Source organism: Quercus suber, unplaced genomic scaffold (genome assembly GCF_002906115.3).
Source record: "Quercus suber isolate HL8 unplaced genomic scaffold, Cork oak 2.0 scaffold_63, whole genome shotgun sequence".
NCBI classification, from domain to species: domain Eukaryota; kingdom Viridiplantae; phylum Streptophyta; class Magnoliopsida; order Fagales; family Fagaceae; genus Quercus; species Quercus suber.
Genome location: NW_027069528.1, coordinates 655,009 through 664,052, shown reverse-complemented (window position 1 = coordinate 664,052; position 9,044 = coordinate 655,009). Strand labels below are relative to the sequence as shown.

The 9,044-nt window shown below is 32.5% G+C and overlaps 1 non-coding gene across 1 annotated transcript; it reads right to left on the bottom strand.

Annotated features, from left to right (window-relative positions):
- Window positions 1–3,563: 3,563 nt before the first annotated feature.
- TRNAP-AGG (transfer RNA proline (anticodon AGG)) lies at window positions 3,564–3,635 on the bottom strand. Its single transcript has one exon. It is a non-coding gene; the product is annotated as a tRNA-Pro (tRNA).
- Between the last annotated feature and the right edge of the window lie 5,409 nt (window positions 3,636–9,044).

The window sequence follows — 9,044 nt, the reverse complement described above, 5'->3', positions numbered from 1 at the left end:
GCCTCGGTTCACGAACCGTCAGACAGTAATGACGGACAGGTCGTCAGTCAACTCCAATCGCGTCTTTTGAGACGCATTAATGCCCCCATCAACGACCGAGCACCGACCCTTCGACTTCCCAACGGGTATCTACCCCCTGCGATCCTTGATTCACCCCCGAGAATGGGAGCGAATCAAGGGGGGGCTATTGTACGGCCCCGCGTTGTATCCTATATTGGGCCTTGGACCCTGGCCTAGGTATATGGCCCATGAGGCTAATCCCCTTCTACCCGGCAGCCCACCCCGGGCCACGCATACTACAAGCCCGAGCCTTGCCTCTTCATCGTTTCTCGGCAACACCTTCCCAGGCAGTGATAGATATTTGACTCTTGGGAAGCCCCGCGCTGTACCTACCGGCCGTGCCTCGAAGAGCCACCGCTGCCGAGAACTATCGTAGAGGTGGGAACCAAGTTCCAACGCCACCCTCACAGTTTCCCACTCCTACCTGACCACCCACTTACGATCGATAATAGTGGACCGCCGGTTGCACTCGTTGGCAAGTAATTATGACCTCTCCACTAAACTACGGACTATAAATACAGGAAGTTTTGAGAAGAGAGGGGTGAAAAAAAAAATGGGCGGTAAGAAGAGTGTATGCAGAGAGTGAGCAGAGAGAGAAGGTGACCCAGACCCACGAGGAAAGAACAGAGAGGACGTTAAGTCTTAGCGAGAAGAACGACCCAGAGTAGGAAATCCAAGCCCACCATACAAATAAGTTGTGAGCCCAAGTGAGGCCCAGCCCAACGGGTTTCGGTATCGGGCGCGCACAATTTATTATATGATCTTCTTTATAGTTCAATTTTTATTTAGTTGAGAGATACATAAGTGATTTTGAATTTATTTTTTATCATGGTAGTCTAATTTGGTGATTTTATTATATTTGATTTTTACAAATGTTATGGACATAATTGTTCAAAAGAATAGGAGAAACTCAAGGGGAGAGGGGAATGATTTAAAATGCTCAATTGGTCAATTAGCTTGTTAGTATTTTGAGTGCTAACATGAAGGAATTACATTGATAAAATAATTTAGGACGTTAAAGATCTAATGGATTAACAACTAAAAACTTGCTATGAAACTAATTAATGAAATTATATAAACATTAAAAAGTACTGATTACAAGAAGACTATTTACATGCTTTAACACGTTAAAAAGATCCTAAAACTAGAAAGCAATTACAATAACAAGAGAAAAGTTTCTATTGAGTAGTTTGGGATGAGGAAATTGTGTCTCATTTTGAGAAATAAGCCTCTATATTTGAGGTCTCTGATGGTTATTGATAGTTTTTTCTCTCCATGTGGAATTTTTTTCTCGCACTTCAATGGGACTTGTCCTTAATTCTAGGCTTTGTTCAAAACTTAAAAACTATCATTACTCCCTTTGTTAAGAATAAAGTAGAATACAAAAAATAGTACAAAAGATTTGTATTCTATAAAACGAGAGTTATTTTTTTTTTTTTTAGAATCAATTAGATAACGGAAGATTGTGATTTCCACAGTAGCACCGAAAATGGTCTCATGACCAGGATACTCAAATTTAATGTTCTAATTGACAATCACAGACATGGCAAAACGGGCGGGTCGGGTCGGGTTCGGGTCGGGTCAATCGGGTTACGGGTCAAACGGGTCACGGGTCAAAAACGGGTCACTTTAAGCGGGTCAAAATCGGGTTCGGGTTAATCGGGTTCGGGTCGGGTCGGGTCGGGTTGACCCGTATTTTTCACATGAATTTTTTTTTTATATAATTTTATATAGAAAACAACATGTATCTGTCATTTGGAAAGTTATGCAACAAATTACTTAATGTAAAATGCATTATTTTGAATTCACCACTTATATCAAGAATAAACTCAATTAAACTTATTAATACTTATTCAACAATTTTAAAATTATACAAATTCTAACATACTATTTAAAACAAAATAACACAAAGATAAGTAAAACAAATACACAAGTTTTATTTCTGCACAATATCAACATTCCAAATATAAAACAAAATTACAAATGACTTATTGGATAACTCATTTGATAAAGAATAAAAATATATAAGAAATTTACAATTTTGAAAATTAATTTTATAATCTATTATCAGTTGTGGTTGACACTCTATTTCAATTTGAGATATACTTTAAAATTTGATTGCTTACTTATTCATACATGGTCTCTTTTATGAATATCATATTATTGTTAAGCAACACACACTCTAGGATATATCATAATTTATTTTGAAAAGCTGTTTATTTTGGACATAAATTATTAAAAAATAGGTCTAAGTATTCATAATTTATGCTAATTTGATACTTTAGCTTCACTATTTTCACACTTGTGAATATTTCTTACATGTCTACAATTTTAAATCTATGTTTTTAATTCTACTGTAACCAAATTATCTTAGCATATACTTTACTATTTGATATCTAAAAATATTCACTCATTACAGAATGTTCAACCATTAATCTTTCAATTAATTTGCATATAGTTATGTAAATGTATCAATTGTTTCCTTAAAGTTCACAATAAACAATTAAATCAATATTGTCTTAGTTTTACTTTTTTTTTTACCAAAAAAAAAAAAGTTTTAAAAAAATGGTTCGGGTTCGGGTCGGGTCGCGGGTCGGGTCGGGTCACGGGTCAACCCGTTTTTGCTTCGGGTAAAAAAAATCGGGTTCGGGTCGGGTATTTTTCGGGTCGGGTCGGAAAATTCTGACCCGTATTGCCATGTCTAGACAATCATACCGTTTTATTGTGTTACACTATTTTTTTGTCATATTAAATCATTATATCATTAGTAAAAATATATACAACAAATGCTGATTCTGTCCACGGGTTTATAAAAAGGCAGGGAGTTGGTCCTCCTATTCCCATCAGAACATGGTTTTTGTCACATAATTTGTGAATAATCATAGTATAATGCAAGTCACACTAACACACATATTTAGCGAAACAACTTCAAAATAAAAAACACAAGATGCTAAAATTTAAAATTTAAAAATGTAAAATCCAATAAGTGCAAGATAATGATTGAATTTTCCACCCTATCAAAATCAGTGTTGACTATGCTGCATATTTATAATACTTGTTTTGAGTTACAAATTACAAGAGGATAAAGTTACAAATAAAGAAGTTTAAAATACCAAAAAAGAAGTCTATCTTGAAATACAAAGGAAGTTTATCTTTAACGACTGTTATTATCACTAGCTTGCACAACTCTATTCCAAATACTCCTCTTTATCACAATTAACTTGGATTCGTATTTTGAAGTTGTTGTTGATCTTATCCTTAACATAAAGGAAAAAAAAATTCCTACTCACATTATTTTGTGCCAGGACTTCAAAAAGAAGCCCTTGTATTGGGTTGAATGTTTTCCATAGGGAGCCCAGTTGAACTGGGTTTCAAGCCTGGGCCCAATAAAACTCATTTTTAAGTTTCAACATAAGAATTGTGAAGGCCACTTGGGCACTAATAGCAGCTGTGGCCTAATTAGTTTGAGGCTTCGACACAAAATTATTGGAAAAAAGAAATATGGGGCATTCCGAGAATTGAACTCGGGACCTCTCGCACCCTAAGCGAGAATCATACCACTAGACCAAATGCCCTTGTTGTGAACAATTCTATTATTCTTATAATATATTTTTAAACATATAAATAAAGAAATTTTGCCATTCACACTTGGGTGCGGAATTGAGGGTCGTATCCTAGGAACTTAAGGTAGGCCATTTGGCTGGAGCAAAACGTAATTTTCTACCATCGCATTTTCGAATGATTAATTCTATATTTACAACATTTTTAATAGCAAAAATGCTATACTAACATCCAATTTCATAATATATTAAATTAATTAATGGTGGGTAATGGACAAAAAGTTGTGAATCTATATAAAAGATAGTAAATAAAAAATATTTACTATTTATAATCCACAATTTTAACATGCAATAAAATTGAGAGTGTCCTAAACTTATTATTTTCAATTATAAAATTGATAAATTGCTATTGATCCTAAAAAGGGCCATCATTCATTTTACTTTTTTTTTTTTTTTTTGAGAAAATCATTCATGTTACTTTATTGTGTGACTTTAAGATCTTATAAACTAAACAATTTGTGAAAAAAGTTTGTAATTATAGACTTATTAAATGTAATTATTGGTTATCCTTTTTTTTTTTTATTTGACCCCGTGACAATCTCTTATTTGCCAATAAATACCTATTCAAGAATCCTCACAGGGCATAAGGTTTTGCACTAAATATGTGCAAGACACAATATCCCAAATAATCGCCGAAAGGGCCATTTTGGATGAAGGGGGAAAGAGGGGAGTACATAGGATGGAGGGGAAGAGAGGGGATCAAATTTAACTTTAAAAGTCACTTTTGCATTTTTGCTACCCTTTTTTCACATCTACCTATATCATACATTGTATATTTAATTTTTCTTTTTTAATTATTTTTTCTCTCTCCAGTTCTGTCACAACTCCCCCTCTTCTTCACCAAACCATAACTCGTTGCAACCTCAAGAACCACATCAACTACGCTGACTTGATTAGGCCCTCGTTTGAGACAAAATCATAGAAAATGTTTTTGCTAAGCTACAAAATAGGCCAAATCTAGTTTTTTAAAAATCATAGAAAATGTTTTTGCTTAGGAGCGAAGCTAGTAATTTTTGTTTTGGAGGGCGGGGGGGGGGGGGGCGAGGTAAAACTATCCTATTGATTTGTGATTCAAGAAAAATGCAAACCACGACATACTATATACATACATTCATGTCTTCACGCACTAGGTTTTTTTTTTTTTTAATTTTTTTTTATAATCTTAAATCCAAAGTATAAGTCATAACTCATATATAATACTGCAAGATTATTATATCAAAATTTTTTATTAGTGTTATTTTTATTAACGCTCAAAAATATTAACAAGCTAAACACCCAATTGAACATCTTGATAAAGTGCAAATTCGTCAGTCAAAGTAAGTGCGTCTAGATGGAGCCAAGACTTTGTCCCTATGATTGTAGAAATGGTAGGGTAGCTTCCTCAGAGTGGTGACCGGTGTGGTGCCTGCCACAACGTCTCCGATGCCAAAATCAGTATAAGGAAACTTTTTGGGAAAGAATAATGTGATGTAATAGAGCAAGAAATATTTCTAAGTGTGTCTATGTACCTTGTATTGGAGAAATTATAAGATCCACATGGTAGACAAGTGATGTGGTCCATCATTCCACTAAAAAACTGCCACTTGTTTAAAACTGTTAGTTAGAAAATTTTTCAAACAGAAATTAATTACTAACTCAACAATTTTAAACAAGTAGAAGTTTTTTAGTGGAATGGTGGACAAGTAAAATGGTCCACCAGAGGACTCTATAATTTCTCCTTGTATTGGTGCTATGAGGGCTTTATATATGTTTCCATAGCCCCTAGCTGTTGTGGTTGTTAATGTGGCTTTAATGTCTCTCCTGGTAACACCTCATGCTCAATAATGTGGGCCTTAATGAGGCATCTAACGGTCTATACAGCTGGTCTTGTAACCGCTTAGGACATTGTTGGCTGCATTGAATGGCTTCATTAGTTTCGTCAGTGATATGAACATGAGCTTAGATCGTCTCAGAGGATGGCCTCGTTGGTCTCAATGATATCGTCTAGGGAGGTTGAGTTCATCAGTCCCATCACATCTAAAGGTCATTTTTTTTTTCTTATTTTTATGAAAAACTATAAGTCCATAACATTCATAGAAATTAAATATTAGTATATAATAAAATTAGACTATATTTACAATTACAAGAAATAATATTCATAGAAATTAAATATAATAAAATCACTATAAGAAACCATAAAATAAATAGAATTTATATTCAACTAGATTAGACAATTATAGTCAGAAATAAATTCAAAATCAGTTTCATAGCTCTCAATAGAAATTGAACTAAAAAAGAAAATAATAAAATAAGTAGAAATTATACTAAAATAGCTCAAAAGAAATGAAGAAGAATAATAACTTTGTAACATAAAATGCACTGTGGAAGAAGAGGGCTGGGATGAGAATTGAGAATGGGAAAGGAAAAAGATTTTTTTTTAATGACTTTTATTGGTTTGCATTGTACTTGCAATGTAAACTTACAATGTAAACATATAAAATGTAGTAAATGCAGTACATATTTGTAAAAAGTGTACAACATATAGTAGAACTATAAAGTAGCACATGGGTGGGCAGACTTTGGCAAAAAAGAACTTTGTTGAGAGTTGTCTATCTTATAAATGCCATTACACACTTTTTTATTTCCAAGAATACATATTTTGTTTTTAGGTGAAAAGTTGAGATTCTTTAGGGCAAATTTGGATAATTGGTTGGAGGTTTTTTTTTTTTTTTTTTTTGGGGGGGGGGGGGGGGGTGGGGTGGGGTGGGGGCTCTTGGAAGAGCCGACTTTTAAATAAAATGGAGTGATTGTACTTTTTACCTACTATTATAAGGTAAAAAAAAAAAATATTGGGGGGAGTGGGGGTAGCTCCACCCCTGCTTACTACTATAGATTATTGGTGTTTTTGCTAGCATAAAGTTAGCCCAATACACAACAAAATTTATCTATGTTGCAAGATGAATTTTAAGTAAAACATCTTTTTGTCGAACCTAATTCTAGTGCTCTTATTGGTTTCATAGTGTTTATTGTTAAATAGTAGTCCCATTCAAGTTGAGTTTGAGGAATGACTTAACTAATCTGCTACCTTTTTAAATTTTATCATTTTAATATGAAATGATCATTCTTAAGATTCAAAACATACATTTTTTGTCTAGAACCTTGTAATTTAAGTAGTACATTTAGTGTTCCCAATAAAAACATTTTATGATTTAAATATCTTATCTCTCAATTATCCAAAAAAGGAAAGGAAAAAAAAACCATTTCCGTTTATCAGTTTAGGTGGTATTTAACTATTTGTGGCTTTTCATAAGAATGAGAGTGTGGATTCAAGTATTTTCTAGGTTGCGGTCAAAATTTTTTAATGTGAAGTATGAATAGGTAAATGTAATAAGTCAATGGCCTACCATTGAATTACATATTTACATGCCGCTTTTTTAACGTTAATTCATTTGCAGGGTTAAAGAATTTCTCCAATCAATTATGAAAATATGGTTCAGATTTCTCATTTTTATATGTTCCAGCTGATGCATGAAATCATACTGTAGTTGTTTTCCATTTTTGACCGGAATATGTCGTATGTGGTAAGCATGCATGTACGCCCTAGAAGTAGTACCAGTACCATATAATATGTTTAATTAATGTACAGGACTTGATTACTTTGCAAGAATTTAGAAATATCATGTTCGAAATGCTTACATAACGCATGACCCATCTGATTTTTTTATTCTTTATTTTTAAAGATTTTTTTTTTTATGAGATATTTTTAAAGAATTAAGTGCAAAAAGAGGCATGTGGTGTGCATTATTATCAAACAAACACATCTATTCAGCTAAAAAAAAAAAAACCAGCTATTCATTTTTATAAAAAAAAAATATATATATATATATATATTAACAAAACCTTTCAAACAAAAGTGCCCATAGCAGGGGCGGAACTAGGTAGGAGTGGCAAAAAAAAATGATAAATAATCCAAAAATATACAAAAAATTGACTTCCTGCCCCTCCTAAGATTTTATGGGAAATAAATACTAGATTATGACTCCTAAATTTCAACTTTTAAAACTGATTTAGAAAAAGCTCAATAGAATTTTGAAAACTTTTTCCAAAAAAATGCAATTTGACCCACGTTTTTAGCCCATAACCTCTCCAAATACAAACAAGATAACTTTACAAATTTCCATATAAAAAATCCCTTCAAAATCCAAATACACATAAGAAAATCCTTACATTCCTCTCATAGCTGCTGTTTAGTTTACTAAAAAAAAAAAAAAAAAAGAAAGGAAAAACCCTTACACCTACGCCTCCTGTCGTTAGCGATCAATGAGCTCCAGTCAATGACTGGCAATCTGCAAATGAGGATGCGAATCCAGCCTCCGCTGGGCTCCTTTGGTACCTCTTCCATGTGTTTGTGTTACATGTTTTACTTTTACACTTTCCAACACCTTCTTTTATTTTTTTATTTATTTATTTTTTCAACACCTTCTTTTATTTGATTAAAAGCATCTGATTGTTTACAGCTTGCTTGCACTAGTAACTTTGATTATTTTATTTTATATCTAGATATGATAACAGTAGTTTTGCGCATATAATAATAATAGTAATAATATTAAAAGCCTTGGCATATAATTTTTGTTACATCTCTAAGCGTCTGGTTAGATATCGTTTATTATTAAAAATTAAAAATTGAAAATATTGTAATCAAATAATTTTTAAATATGTAAATAGTATCGTGAAACTTAGTTTTAAAGTTGTTTTTCTAAAAAAAGTACTTGCGAGTCTCATAAACAGTAGACAGGACCCATCAAAAAACGCTGGACACTAGACACACAAGACACTATTCAAATATACACTAAATTTATCGATTGTGAGTACTAGTAAAAATATAGTTAGTTTATATATGTAAAAGTGATGATCCATCACTTATTGTCAACTACTTCATTAAGTTGTGACAAATGTTTTTGTAGTAGAAAATCTTTATTTATGTTTCACAATAGTTTAATGGGTAAACAATAAAGATATTGAGATAAATTGTTTGATTATATACACTATACTCTTTAATAAAAAAAATTAAAAAGATATATACTTAGATTAAAATTTAATATTTATGTTTTCAAAGTATTAATAATCATTTATGAGAAAATTTTAATAACATGAAAGATCGCTAAAAAAATTAATTATTACTAATTTGGAACTATGAAAGAAGGTAAGATACAACTTTATATATTTAAGGGTTAGACAAGAGAGCTTTATTATAATTAGCTTGGCCCCTCAAGCAAAAATTCCTGACTCCACCACTGGCCCATAGCAAGCATCCAAAATGCTTTCGGGGGCTGCACGCATGCTTATTAGTTATTACAACAGAAATGCCTTTTTAGCCTAACAACA